General features: G+C 41.6%; 1 protein-coding gene across 1 annotated transcript in view; it reads left to right on the forward strand.

Moving 5' to 3' along the window:
• eif4g2b (eukaryotic translation initiation factor 4, gamma 2b) overlaps positions 1-15,499 on the forward strand; it is a 52,332-nt gene that overhangs the window by 15,844 nt on the left and 20,989 nt on the right. The window lies entirely within an intron of this gene.

The following is a 15,499-nucleotide window of genomic DNA, read 5'->3' on the forward strand; positions in this document are numbered from 1 at the left end:
GAGCTGTCATGGAGCTGAATTTTGTTAAATGTTGCTGTTGTCCCTGGCTTCATATGAATAGAGGAAATCTCTGCTAGCTGATAGGCTAATATATACAATGTAAAATGACATAGGCTTGTGCTGATAACAAGGCAAGTGCTGTGTCTGGGCTTCACAGAAACCCCAACGTCGACTAGTGTTTTGGAGGTGTAACTGCAGAGCGACACAGACACACCACCGCACAAGTATAAATGCTCACAACTGCGTAGGCTCTGTATAGAGCTGGTGCTCAAGTATAAATCTGCCTTAAAGAAGCAACAGACAGAATTTTTGCCTATATATATCATTATGAAAATAATGTGAGTTGCACAGGGTAGTGGCCACAGTAAAATCAGACTATCAGCGTTTACATAGGTTACTTAGTGGCTTTGCAATCTTTGCAATAAGCTTCTGCCACCGGGGACGAATTTCTGCGGAAAAAAATCTGCTTTACGGCAGGAAACGCGTCATGTTAGATAGTTGAGTCAGGAGCACAATGGCAGAGGGACAAAGTTTGGAGACAAGTGAAAAACGGCCTCCCAAAAGAAAACGAGCTAATCAGTGTGAGGAGGCGAGGATGCAGAAAAAGGAGAGTGATAAAAGAAGAGCAAAAAGGAGAGTGATAAAAGAAGAGGAAAAACAAGAGTAAACCTCAGTCAGGCGTTCAAGAGATGGAGGGAGCTCCTTGACCAAAGAGGCTTCAAAACCCATGTCCAGCTAGCTTTCTTTCTAATGGATCAGTAAGTAACACGGCTAAATGTTAGCTAGACCAGAGAGGACTGTACTGTACTGGCTGCTAGTTCATTCCTAGCTGGCCAGCATCGCAAATCGCCGCAACCAGGGACATCCTCGTTGCCATTCTACGGCAGCCCTCGGACAGTGATTTCAGATAAATCTGATAATTGTTGCTCGGTCTCTTTACTCATTTATTTAGTAGAGTGTCCACACACCTTCTCATTCTACATATACATAGACGTACACTGGTGGCTTTACAGCCTACATTTTATTGATTATCTCTGATCCCCACGGTCAATTTGGTCGTTGCGACAGTGCGAGCAACACCGCTGACGCTAGGTGGCGCCAAGCTAAAAAAAAACGAATCCTATCTGTTGTCTCTTTAAATGTAACCACGTTTGTTGTTGAAGGAAAAAAATGTCAATTGGCGGTGTTGTACCAATGTATTGTTTGTCATTTGAAAGAGACTGCATGCAAACTGTAAATTTCCTGTGAAAATGGAAGTGTATTTTGAAAGCAGTTGACATGGCGTCCCAGAACATCAACAACCAACACACCCAGGGTACCTTGGACGTCATATGTCCATGAAAGTCCATGAACAAACCTGGATATGTGACGAGGTCGGAGTGTGAATGTGTTGTACAAAACATCATCACACTAGCTATGTTTCCATCCAAAAGTGATTCAAATAATTGGGAAATGTGCATTAAAAGAAATATGAATCCTGTGTGTTTCCATTAAATGTACAGACTTTGGTGAAAACTACGAACTTGCGCGAGTTTTCCGCAGAACTGGAAACAAAACAAGTCTCGCATTCTTCTTCTTCTACGTTTTCTGGCGGTTGGCAACCAGCTTGTAAATGCATTACCGCCTTCCCGACCCGGAGTGTGGATATCACCATGGAGAGAGGTGCGCTACGTCAGACTTAATTCGAACTGTTTCCATCCCCCGTTTTGCGAATCAACATTTTTTCGAGTCATCCCCCTGTGCGAATCAGGGGATTTTAATTCACATTTTGGCGTTTCCATCATAATTTTCCGATGCGATACTTCTAGATGCACATCTAAACAGGTTGATGGAAACATGGCTACTGATGAGGCTTTACAGCCTTGATGTGGTGGCGACGTTAAAGTCACGCAACCGTCGGGTAACAGACTGCCTCCATCTCTATTGTTTACTCCCAGAAGTGCTTTGGTCACATGATCGCAGCCTTCCCAAATCAGGAATTATACAGGAACTACTAGCTTATACTTATGTAGTAGGAGTAAAACATTGCACGAGAACAGCATACATATCATTAATCTGTCATATTCAGTGTTTTCCACAAGTTAATATTGGATGAACTGCTTCAGTCTTTCGCCCGTTTTTCCCTGAACCTGCTAAACTGTTCCAGTTCGCCATTTCCCACATTTCCCAGAATACCCTTCAACAAACCGCAGATATGTGGTGTGAAGTGTGTAGGCAGTGGGAAACAGCAGAGCCAGCATTTTTTCCCAGTAAACAACACATCCCCTCACTCGGAATGCATGTTAGATGCTTGTAAGGTCTGCTGAGGCTACTGTCAGTGGAAAATGCTGCTGCTGCCTCCTCTCTATGTGATGGGTTTCTCTTTGTATGATGATTGAATGTCATCGCAAAAAGGCGGATTAGAAACCTGATGTTTACTGTTCACTTTCTGCTGTTACTCTGCATTCACCATCTGGATATATCTTGTCGGGCAGAGGGTAAAACACCACACCACAAAACAAATGAAAAGAACATCACCAGCATCTGTTTTGGGATGTTAAAAAGCTTTAGTGGGGATTTTTTCCAGTGCCCATTTGGCCGACAGTGGAAGACTTTGGCTGCGCTGGGCATCTCTCAGGTGTGAATTTTGTATAAATGCAGAGCTTGTGGAGCTGAAAAGCAGCATGCAGCACGCTGAGAGAAGCCTTCCTTGGATAAATAGAGGCTCTGAAATGTGTAAGAAAGGTCACACACATCTCAGGGGAGAGCAGAGGAGTGTTTCATTCATATTTTCTGTGTTCTCTGAAGGTCACAGATGAATGCACATAGGAGCGGGTTAAAGGTGAGCCTGGTATAAATAGCCGGTGTGGAAAGGTGCAAAGCGTGACCTCGTCAGTCCCAGATGTTTATGTTACTGTAGCAATGATAATTAAACTGCTGTGACCCAGCTTCAGGTATTAGCAGCGTTTGATGGCTTCAAGTAAATATTACAGAAGAAATTTGGCAAACAGCTACAACACATGACAAAGGAGATCTTTTTTTAAAAAGAACTACTGTAAGAGTGGTTTGTATTTCACTCTTCTGTCTTTTACAGCGTCAGATCTTTGATTCACCTCTGCAGCACAGACAGACCTGCCTTCCAACAAAAACTGGCAGAAAGAAAAAACCTCATGTGGCTGTCACTGAGCGATAAATGTGTGTTTGGAAAAGGTCACACCGGTTGTTTTTTTAAGCATCAGCCCCCCTCGCAGGTCTTTGACAGTACCTGGTTCTTTCAAAGGCTCCTTTTAAATCCTGTTAAGAGAAACACAAGTAAAAGCAAAGTTTGATGCTGATGGTATGTGACAGTCTGAAGAGATAACCCCGTTCGTCTGCTTTTACTGTACATGTATATTTTACTTGAGTCGTTAGCGGAGTTGGCGACCTTTATTTATGGCAGCAGAAACCTTTCTATAATGACAGCAAACGTTCCTTAAATAGAACAAAGTATAAATGAATGATTGCTGCCACGCCTGTGTATAATGCCGAAGCATCATCCTGCAGAGGACAGACTATCACCTGATGGAAAATCAACAGTACAAGTACAGGAAGTAGTTCTATAAGTCATGTTTTCACCATGGCGTTAGTATCCACATATAGAGCAACTATGTGGCCTCAAAACACGCTTCAGCTAAGCATCTTCATCGTCCTTCCTGTGGTCTTCTATCCATGTTAAAGCTCAAGTTACATTTTGCATATACTTTTCCGTTCACACGTTATGGTCAACGTGTGAACTGTAGATGGAAGGACACGACTGCTTATACTGACTCCAATGTAGTTTAAACCGAACCACAGTGTTGTAGGCAAGACCCAACCCAGTCTCACTCCGAAGTCGTCAAAATACAGCTTGGGTAGTGACTTTAATGAAGAAATCCGTCCTTTAAAGTCGGCATGATACGTGGCCAGTCGCCTTTTATAGTTTGACAGCGCTCAGCAGCATTGGGGGAAACACTGCAGAACAAGAACGAAGTTAAGGCAACAAAAGTCCAAGTAGGGTGGGCACAAGTGGCGGTGGATGGTCCAACAAACACCGAGCTTCACCAGGGAGAGTGTTCGCATCCCGTAAGATTATAAAGCCAAACCCTGCTGTTTTTTCCCCAAACCCAACCACGTGTGTGTTGTTGAAGAAAAGGAACATGAATCCACAGTGTTGTACCGACGTAGTGCTTTTATTTTGAAAGAGCCTGTATCCAAACTGTACATTTCCTGTGAAAACAGAAGTGTATTTTGAAAACAGACAATGCATGTAACAGGCTGCACACACAGTACAGCTGTTGTCAAATTTTTGTCAGAAACTTCACAACCATGAAACAGAGATTTGATGGCGTCTAAAGTCCAGTTCAGATCAAAGATACGCAACAAGACGAAATCGTATTAGTACGCTGCAGAGAAAAGTGTCAGCGGTGTGAATTGGCCGGTCTGAGCTCGACTCAAGCCGGCTGAAGGTGTCACCTGACACTCAGCTGGTCAAATGGCCGGCGGCTGGTTTTAAAGCACGTCACCTGTTTCAACAGCCAATCAGCTTGTAGTGAAGTCCGCTGGTCAAGTCAAAATAGCCGCAGACAGTGTGTTGGCTTGCTGCAGCAGGTGCTCCGTCCCCGCCAAGCCCTCTGTTTTCGTTCTCACAGTGTGCCGGTGTCAGACGGTGGGTCGCTGCTGCTGCTGGCTGTATGTGCTTATGCCCTGCCCACACACACACACACATTCTCATTGGCTGATGAATTGGCGCTGGTTATTTATATTATTGTGGCGTATTGATTATGAAAACAGTCCATCTGATGCTGGTTTTGTTTCATCACTGTAGCCAGTATCTCACTATCACTATCCTCATTCAGATTTTAAGAAGCTACAAATTATATTCAGCCACAAAATAAGTCTGAAAAGCTGCAAATCAGAACGAAGTACAGAGAGTTGTTGACTAGAGATGATACACCGTCTCATGGTGGTCACTTCCTGTGAACCTGCAGGTTTTAGTTGCTTGTTTTAACTCGTCTCATTGTGAATCTTCAGTCTGAGCTGGGCTTTAGAGCAACAGTGTATTTGCTGTTCACCTTGGTTAAAAAAAGGCATCAATAAAATATATCTGATTCTGATATTCAGTCAATTGTCTGACAGCTGAAACAGAAAAACATGTTAAAGAAAAGTGCTAAATCAATAAGTTTATCCACATTGAAACGTAGCATATGACGAGCTGAAGGGGACAGAGAGAACAAAGAGATGTAGCTGTTTCTTATTGATGGCTGTTCCAGTGTGGACAGTCATTTTTATGACCTCAAAGTGTGGACGTGGTCTCAGATAACTTTGTTTCATTTCCCCTGCAAGTTATCATCACACAGCCGAGGCTTCTATCTCCAAACTCTGCACAAATATCAGCTTGGATACAGAGGCAAGGTCCTGGGCTAATTAAATCTGTAATCACTTTGTTCTTTAAAAACACAAAAGGAGGGGCGGAGGCTGGTGTGAGGGGTGGCTGGTGGTTTAAATGAGGGCCAGTGGACTGTTATTTAATAAAGACAGCTAATTGGGTCAGAGATCTCTATCTTCATAAAGCAATAAGAAGGGTTACTGCAGACCTGCAGGATGAAAGTTTTCCTGAAGGAAGTCTGGAGAACAATGAAGAGAGGGAGAGATATGAGACGAGGTTAGAGAGAACAACATGATAGTGTTGTCGAGGGTGCGGCACACATGTGTTGTGTTTTGTCTGCGGGGTCTGAAGGCAGTGGTTATGATAGGGGAAGGTAATGGGATTCAAGAGGTCTGGACTGAGAGTGCATCCTAATGGAGGAGCAGCTGAAGTCCATGAAGCCTTCTGATGTCTTTAATCTCAACTGGAGGGCTCATCCTGCCCTCTGGTGGAAAATTTAATCAACTACATACAGTTCTCATCTCTGTCTCACACACCCCTGTCCTGCTGTTTACTACTAATACAGATCGAAGCAAATTATGTTCTGTTTTGTCTATTTGACTTAATTTCTACATATTTTTCTTGTAATTACAAATCACAAAACATCACCTTTAGTAACAATGTCCTGCAAACATGGATGGATTAGTGAATGGGCGCAGGGCACAGGCCCACAGGCCCAGAGTGTCAGGATCCCCTCTGGTCTCCACCTGCAAAATACCACTCAAAGAGACACATACTGATCTAGAAGGGACTCAAAACAGCTACAGAGACACAAATACTTACAAAGACTACAAAAAAGGTAAACAATTTCAAAGAGACTCCAGATGAATAAAGAGACACAAAATAGATTTTTTTTTAAAAGATGCAAAAAAAGACAGAGAGAAATGACCACAGAGTGACTACAAAGAGACACAAAACCAAAGAGAGATGTGTAACGACTACACAGAGATTCAAAATGACTACAAAGAGACACAAAACCAAAGAGAGATGTATAATGACTACAAAGAGACATGATATAACTACAAAGAGACTCAAAACAACTACAAGAGACTCAAGATGATGTCCTGCAAGCATGGATGGATTAGTGAATGGGCGCAGGGCACAGGCCCACAGGCCCAGAGTGTCAGGATCCCCTCTGGTCTCCACCTGCAAAATACCACAAGAGACTCAAAACAACTACAAGAGACTCAAGATGACTACAAAGAGACACAAAATGACTACAAAGAGACACAAAACCAAAGAGTGATGTATAATGACTACAAAGAGACTCAAAACAACTACAAGAGACTCAAGATGACTACGAAGAAACACAAAACCAAAGAAAGATGTGTAATGACTACAAAAAGACGTAATATGACTACAAAGAGACTCAAAACAACTACAAGAGACTTAATATGACTACAAAGAGACTCAAAGTGACAACAGAGACTCAAAGTGACTACAAAGAGACACAAAACCAAAGAGAGATGTGTAACGACTACAAAGAGACTCAAAATGACAAGAGACACAAAACCAAAGAGAGATGTGTAATGACTACAAAGAGACGTAATATGACTACAAAGAGACTCAAAACAACTACAAGAGACTTAATATGACTACAAAGAGACTCAAAGTGACTACAAAGAGACACAAAACCAAAGAGAGATGTGTAATGACTACAAAGAGACGTAATATCACTACAAAGAGACTCAAAACAACTACAAGAGACTTAATATGACTACAAAGAGACTAAAAATGACTACAAAGAGACACAAAACCAAAGAGAGAAGTATAATGACTACAAAGAGACACAAAATGACTACAAAGACACACAAAACCAAAGAGAGATGTGTAATGACTACAAAGAAGCGTGATATGACTACAAGAGACTCAAGATGACTACAAAGAGATTCAAAATGACTACAAGAGACTCAAGATGACTACAAAAAGACACAAAACCAAAGAGAGAAGTGTAATGACTACAGAGAGACTTAATGTGACTACAAAGACACACAATAAAGACACTAAGCAGCCTTAATGACTGTGTGTCCTCTGCAGGAGAGGTGGTGGGGCCTTCAGTGTGTCTGTGTCCAGGGGTCCATTGTCTCATCATCCATCCATGCATCCCTGTCCTGCTGTTTAATACTAGTACAGTTTAATAAATGCTTTTTGGTCTTTTTCATCCATTGAAATTGACTTAGACATATTTTTGCCCCTAATTACGGATCACACAGTCCTGATGGTACCCATGTGCTGCTGGTCTGTCACTGTTGGGTTTTTATTTCCTTAGTTTACTGTGGGAGGATTTACTGTAAGAGCATACAGATTCTCCTTAATCCATCCTTCAACATCAGAATATTATAATCCTTTTAAATGTCAATATTAAATTTTCTTTTCTATTTATTTGTTTTTATTGTGCAGCTGTGTATCAATATACAGGGGGTGGACACAATAACATGAACACCTGCAGAATATCATGCAGAACAGACCTGCAATCCACATTACAACTACCACTGAAGACACTAAGGTCACATCCTCTGTATAAACTGTACGGCCATTTTGATTACTATGCAATTAATTTAGGATAGAAATAAATGCTCTGTGGTATTTAATGTAATGTGTTTTCTGCATATCGACCATTTCACTGGTATTGCATTGCTAGGCAACAACTTTGGGTTCATATTTATTTCCTGATGTCAAAATGTTGACCATTCAGCAATAGCTGAAGACAAGCAGTCTTATTTTGAACAGACTCTACATTCAGTGAATGTAGAGTCTGTAGGCAAACCCCGGAGATCTTGCCTCCGGAAGAAGAGCGGAAGAGCCCTGGTTTCTAGTTGTAGGCTGTTTGTACCACGAGAAATTGACCAATCACGTTTGAGCCGGCTGCAGTTGTTGCCAGGTTAAACAGGCCGTGCGGTGAACTAACGAGGCGGAACATAATTGGCGTCACTGCAAACTCTGAATCCATCGCAATGGTTCAGCATATTTACTTATANGCGGAAGAGCCCTGGTTTCTGGTTGTAGGCTGTTTGTAGTCCACGAGAAATTGACCAATCACGTTTGAGCCGGCTGCAGTTGTTGCCAGGTTAAACGGGCCGTGCGGTGAACTAACGAGGCGGAACATAATTGGCGTCACTGCAAACTCTGAATCCATCGCAATGGTTCAGCATATTTACTTATATATTTATCGGAAGTCGGAAATGGAAATTCGCCTACTCCGCCCAAATCAAACCGGAATGCCAAAAAATCGGGGGTCTGCCCCCAGAGGCTGTATCGCCATCTGCTGGAAGTCAGACGCCAAATACAGCCGATGGGTTCCGAGAATGGCTGCTAGCTAACCGTAGCTAACTTGTTTGTCCATTGTTTGGTCTGTGACGTAATAGGTCAACAGGAAAAAGGTCCAATACTAACAAGCTGAAAGGGGGCATATCTCCACCTATCGTAGAGGAGTCGCACATACTTGGCTCAATACATGGATTCCCCTCCCGTGCTTGTATACTGGGACAAGGACAGTAGTCCAGTTAAATGTCCTCGTCGAGCTGTAAGCTCCACTTCACTGTGACTGGGAACGTACTGAGTGCTGAAAAGATGTCTGTATAAACAAGACAGCCAACAGGACGGGATCATGAGTGGCACTGGTATGACTTTGATGACGTGTCGTTTGCGAACCACCGCAGGATATATAAAAAGTAGCAGTTAGCAGCTGACTCAAAGAAGCAGCCGCAAACAATGAGGTGCATGAGCTCCTAACCCTCTGAGCAGAGGAGAGGATCAGCCGCCACATAACAGGGGACAGTAAATGATTATTATTGACATGTTATGCCATTGTTATTGTTATAAAGCGCTGCCAACACGTATGTTATTTGTCACACTAGAGGCCGACACGGTTTTGTTACACGTCACGTCATTGTTTGGTTCTGTGTAAAAATTCAAGTCCAATAGCCTTAAATGCTAACTGAAGAAGAAGCCAGTAACAACATCCACACCCAGAGCTGTGACTTTGTGGATGGACCAAATGTACAGCGCTGCCCCCAGATACTTAAGGCCGCCCCTGGTGGATTGTAGCTGATTACTTAAAAGCCATTTCATCCTTGCATATTCAATCTTCTTTTGTATCGCTGACCAACTGTATATAAATGTAGAATGCAGTCGTTTAATGGTCCGTGCAACCTGATTGGTCCATGTTCTCAGAAATCTGATGTCTGATTCTGATCCACCATGACACAATGATTCATTCAAGAAAAGAAGTTTTCTCTCTTTGTCCTTGTTTAGTGCGTGTGTGCATCTGTTGGGTTGTTTCCTCGGTGTCATTCTGTGTTTTCTCGTACGTTCTATTCCAGTGTTAAAGGTCTGGGCAGGTTGGGGCACCATGTGCATCCCTGCATGTATGATTCGATGATTTTACACACATGATGTTGCAACTGAGTGCCAGAACATTTCTGTCTGACTTCTTTTAAAGATGCTGTAACGTGCTGTTCAGATAGTTTTGTTATTCCTTTTCTTTCCCCGGGATCATGCTTTTCATCTTGTCCCTGCCTGTTGTAAATGTTCTAAGTGAATACTGTGTCTGGTCGCCCCACTTGTCCACTGTCACAAGTCACCTTTCATAGTTGTGTTTTGTCATTTTCTACATCTCAGCGGCTGTTGTATTTTCCTCTCCACCCTTCCAGACACCCACTGGGAACATAACTGCAGGGTTTCTTTCATGCCAACGTTACACCAGCTCGTTTAGAGCAGCTCGTTTCACCTTGAACAAGAGCAGGGGATAATCACAGCCGCTGTATCCTGTTAGTTTGGAGGGAAAACCTGCATACACTATTAGACCGCTGTATTAGGGGTTTTAAATTAACATGATATTTCATTTACATTTCAGCAAAACACCACCTGCTGATTTCACTGATTCATAGTGAGAGAAGCTGACGTAGCTTTTATGAAACGCAGCTATTATGTTTGTTAGAATTTGCATTTAAATTAAATTTCCAGCGACCTCACTACAGTGCACATTTTTCTTTGAGACACGAACCCAGAGCTGAGGAGTAACTTCAAAGATCTGCACTAAGTGACAGTTAATAAAATTTTTTAGGATAATTGTTCAGATGATTCCACGAGACCGTTTTACTTCTTGCTTCTTGTCCTTTTGTGGGAACGGATGTTTTCTTGGCAACAGTGCAGCAGGAAAGGTGAGGAGGTGGCAGGTTGATGAGCTGGAAGTGCCAGGGGGAGTTTTGGGGTGTCTCAGGTGATGGAGGTCCCCAATTATTTTCCTGGCTGCATGGAGAGGAGGAGGTCGTGACCCCGGCCCTTCTCAGCAGACTGACTGATGTACTGCAGTTCGCCCTTGGCCTGGACTGATGCGGCTCCAAACCTGAAGATGAAGTAAAAAATGAAGTCGGTTATCAGTATTTGAGACTGGAGTGTGACTGGCAGCAGACAGTAGATTTTCTTTAGCACAGAGGCAGCAGGGTGGAGTCAGGTGTTCAAACCTCCTGATGACTGCTGCATCCAGAAATATAAGCCCACTATCATCAGGAAGCTGAGTGTTTTTTTACTTTCATGTAAAAAAAAACATAGAAAATAATAAATGTGCATTCCTCAGGATTAAAGCTGAACTACGTTTAGGGAAACTTAAGTTAATATTGTGCTACATTTTATGACTTTTATGGCATTAGGTGCTTCTGAATGTATGGTTGATGTTAGGGTGACCATATTTTGATTTCCAAAAAAGAGGACACTTGGCCGGCTGTCCTGTTTATTGCTTGGGCACTGTTATTTACGCCTCCGCCTTGATTAAACGCTGAAAATAAAATAAAAGAGGGAGACAGGTTTCTCGTATTTTATCTTATTTTGTTATATTTCTCCCTCTCCCCTCGCTGGACGCGTCGGACCTCCTGCCTCCCGCTCCCGTCTCAAACACGGAGGTCTCCCTCTCCGCAGCTGAGCACCCACGGCGCACGCCCGGCCTGTTAAATAGCCTGTAACCACTGTGTGACACAAACTCAGTGCTTTGGTCATTAAATAATGTCGGGCTCGGTTCGGACAGAAATATGCTGCCCGTGCCGCACTCTAACACACACACACAAACACACGGGAAACCGGACATTATCATCAGTTTATAAAAAACCCCCGGACGCCCCGGACGGGATGTGAAAAGTGGACATGTCCGGGCAAAAGAGGACGTTTGGTCAGCCTAGTTGATGTGGTAAACAAGGGAGATTAGGACTGGGAACAAGTAAAATTAAATCAAGCCAATGACAAAAAAAAAATCTGCTTCCCTTTGATGAAATACACAACTTGTCTTCTGGAAATACACAGATATGGTAAAATTATGGAGTGTTCATTATTTATGAGGAAGGAGGAGTTGGTGCAAAAAGTGGGAAAAGTAGGAGAAGTGATACATATTATTTTAAGCACTGGGGAGGGACTTACGTTTTTTTTATTTTGACTTAGGGTAGGGGCATACAAATTAAAATTGTTGTATTTTGTATTTATTTTACCAAAGATTTTTAAAGAAAATACGCCTTCCAAACCCTCTTGCATTTATTTAAAAATCTTGTTTTCTTAAAAAAAAAAAAAAATTCCCCAAATAACACCATTTATCACCAGATTTCGCCAGAAACTGTAACAACAAAAATTTTCATTGGATTTTCAGATTCCACTCAGATTTTTTTGGACACATCATGTGCGACAAACTGAACCAAATCTTTGTCTAAAATAGTGATATTTCATCAAACTCACTCTATTCAGTCTCATTTAAATTTGGCCAAAAATAAACCGTTTGCACAAACCAACCAGCATCAACAACAAGAAAACAAAAGAAACAAGGCCTTTATCAGCTCCGGGATTTCGTCGTCATCTTTTAACTTCCAAATATCAAAGGGTAAGTTTTAAAAATCTTATAATTAATTTATGGTGGAGGGAGGGTCGTGGATTTTTTGCCAAATACTCAGGGAGGCTCAAGGAAAAATATTTGTAGCTTCAGGGAGGTCACAGCCCAGCCACCTACCTCCTCTGATAAATAAAGAACAGTCCCTAAGCACATTATAAGGTAGTTGCTTGTGTCTGCTCTGATGGATCATAATACCTTCATTACCACCTGCAGTCTGAACCCTGAAACTAATTTATACTTTTTTCCTTTCTTTATATGATTCATGCCAAGTATTGATCCGATTGAATTAAACGTGAACTATGTTTAGGGCATTAAGTACCTCTGAATATATGGTTAATATGGTAAACAAGGGAGATTGGGCCGGGCAAGTAAAATTAAATCAGGCTGATGACAATAAAAAAGAAATAGAGATTTTGCATCATGATGATCCGCTTCACTGTAACAGATGATGGAAACACTCAGGGCAGAAATTATATCCTATTATATCATTATATCACACACAGTGTACACACGCCTAGCCCATTTATATACAGGGCTGAACTTACTGATTTAAACATATAAAGATATTTAAAGGAGCAGTGTGTAAAATTTAGGGGGATTCAGCAGTGAACCTTCTCCCGCTTAGAATTCCTTCAGTGTTCATTGTTGAGGAAAGATTTACCGGGAGCTGAATTATCCACAGAAGTCTCTTCCTCTGCAGAACAAAAAGATCTGGTGATTTAAACCACTAAAAACACTGTGTAAACATTTTCAAGTGTGGTGGATGATGTGAAAACATGAATGTCTCTATCTACGAGGACCTGCTCCCTATGTAGATATAAACAGCTCATTATCAGGTAATGAAAACACAACAATCCTTATTTTCAGGTGATTATACACTAAAGAACATATTTATACTCAGTTTCTACCAATATGGACCTTTAATATATTTTTACCGTGCATACCAATCGTTCCTGCTCTAGACAAATAAAATATAAACTTGCCACAAAAGTTATTATGCCCCACTCTGGTTACCTTTTTTGATGTGATCCCTGCCAAACAAATAGGACTTTAACCTTTACTGAAACTTCTGGTTTTCTACGGCTTAAGTCTGTTGACTAGGGCTGTAATTTTCATGGTAGGATCAAAGTCACAGAAAATACCAGTTTCACAGTTCAAAACTATTATTATTATTATTATCATCAGTTTAAGTGGCCTGATTTTTGTTTTGTTTTGTTTTGGGTAAACAAAGGCTTTATTACAACTGAAACTTGAAACAAGTTTTTTTTAAATAGATGTATGTGTGGAATCTCATTTTTGAAAATAAAGAGAATAAAGGTGAGTTTCTCAGTCTAAATTGCATTCTTTTGTAGATCAGCAGATGTGCACAGTATATGATAACTGCCAATATTGAGACCTGGTATAGCTTTAAACACTGCTGCAACCCTAATGTTGACAAAGATATTCTGTATCCCATAAAATAATAAAATAATGACTAGATAATATATCTCATATCAGATAATATAATCAAAATATTGAAATAAAATGAAAAAAATCTAAATCATTTTATTTCAATGTGTGCAAACCTAAAGTTTACAAGGTGTATAATGCTCATTTATAGGACTTATTTACAACTCTTTTTTTCTAGAACAAATTCAGCCCATATGATAAATAAATATGAGTAAGGATGTTTTAAAACATATGCCGAATTCATCATTATAAAACAAATAAATAATTTCAAAATGAATAATAACCTAACCTGCACTCAGTAGTAATTTAACGCCTTTATCTTCTTTAATTTGTGAAAAATAACCAGAACCTTTTCCTGCACTGCAGATGTTACATTGAGTGTCAATCCACTGAAGGGGGCGGGCTCTTTTGTCTCAAGATGCCTCCCATTGGGTAATACGGATTACTGGAAACGCCTTAAAAAGATATCTCTAATGTGATTGGTCGGGATCTACATGACAACAAAATACGTGACCAATGCAAATCGTTGGCTCCTGTGTCCCCATAAGGCAGCCAGCTATCAAGCGTCTCCAGCAGCAGCTAGCTAACGCAAACAAGCCAGGCAGCAGGCAGGGGACTGATGTGTGTGTTTGTGCGGTCATCTTTCTGCTCTTCTCTCTCCTGATACCCGTCGCATACCCCGTTTTTTCTTTTACAACCGTCTCATTTCTTCGTTGGTAGTCACACAACAACACAAAACTGAAGTTGCTTTGGTAAAGGTAAGGCAGATTTTCCTCCCTCACCAGACCGCACCGGCTCATCCAAAATGGCTTCTGCTAGCTAACTTAGCCTGCTAAAACACTAACAGATGAAGCTAACCGTGGCAGATCAGCTCAGGAGCCGGCAGATAGCCTAGCTTACCGACTGCTCAGCTGATTTACATTCGAGTAGAAAATGGCGTCGTCGCCTAGCTACTCTCAACTAGTATTTGCAGGAAAGTGAACGCTTCTATTACATGTCATGTAATTTAACGAGTGTCCCGTTAACTTGCACCGGATTCAGGCAACGATCGCCTCAAAACTGGCCTTTAATCCCGATGTTCAGCCTGAGCCTTGATGGGATGGCGATAAGAGCACAGCCGAGTGGAAACATTAGCGGCTAACCACGCTGCCCTGCCCCAATTCACTGCATAACGGTATCGTTAGGTTCGCAGGCTACACCTGTTTTCGATCTAAACAGTAAACCACCGCAGGGCATCTCGGATCAGACAGCAACACCATCCCAATGTAACTGCAAGCATTTACCTCCACACGACGTCACTCGCCTGGCTAAATGTTTTGCAAAACGTTAAAAATAATTGTCCTCAAACGTGGTAAACATCTGACCAGTGTCGTGACGTAGCTAACTTACGGATTTAGCAACCTAGCTAGCTGGTCAGTTGCTTTTAGCAGGTTAACGTTAGCTGACGCACCTTTGCTTTGTTGAAGCAAAGACGAAACACAAAAATCAACGTTTTGGTATCTGTTGTCATCGTGACAAACTTCACTGCTCAACTATAAATGCTAATGTTAGCGTGTAGCACATCGTGTCCAATTTACTCAAGCTAGTGGGGTGCTAATTTGATTTTCACTAGATGTAAGGCCTCCAACAAAGATCTGGCTACTGAGTTGTTTACCAGGCTAAGTTATGCGACTGACGTCCATAAATAATGATGATAAACTCATCATGCCCTCTTTGTTAATGAAGTCAGAGCTAATTATGATCCTGTGAATATGCATTGT

Source organism: Epinephelus moara, chromosome 20, assembly GCF_006386435.1.
Source record: "Epinephelus moara isolate mb chromosome 20, YSFRI_EMoa_1.0, whole genome shotgun sequence".
In the NCBI taxonomy this organism is placed as follows: Eukaryota; Metazoa; Chordata; class Actinopteri; order Perciformes; family Serranidae; genus Epinephelus; species Epinephelus moara.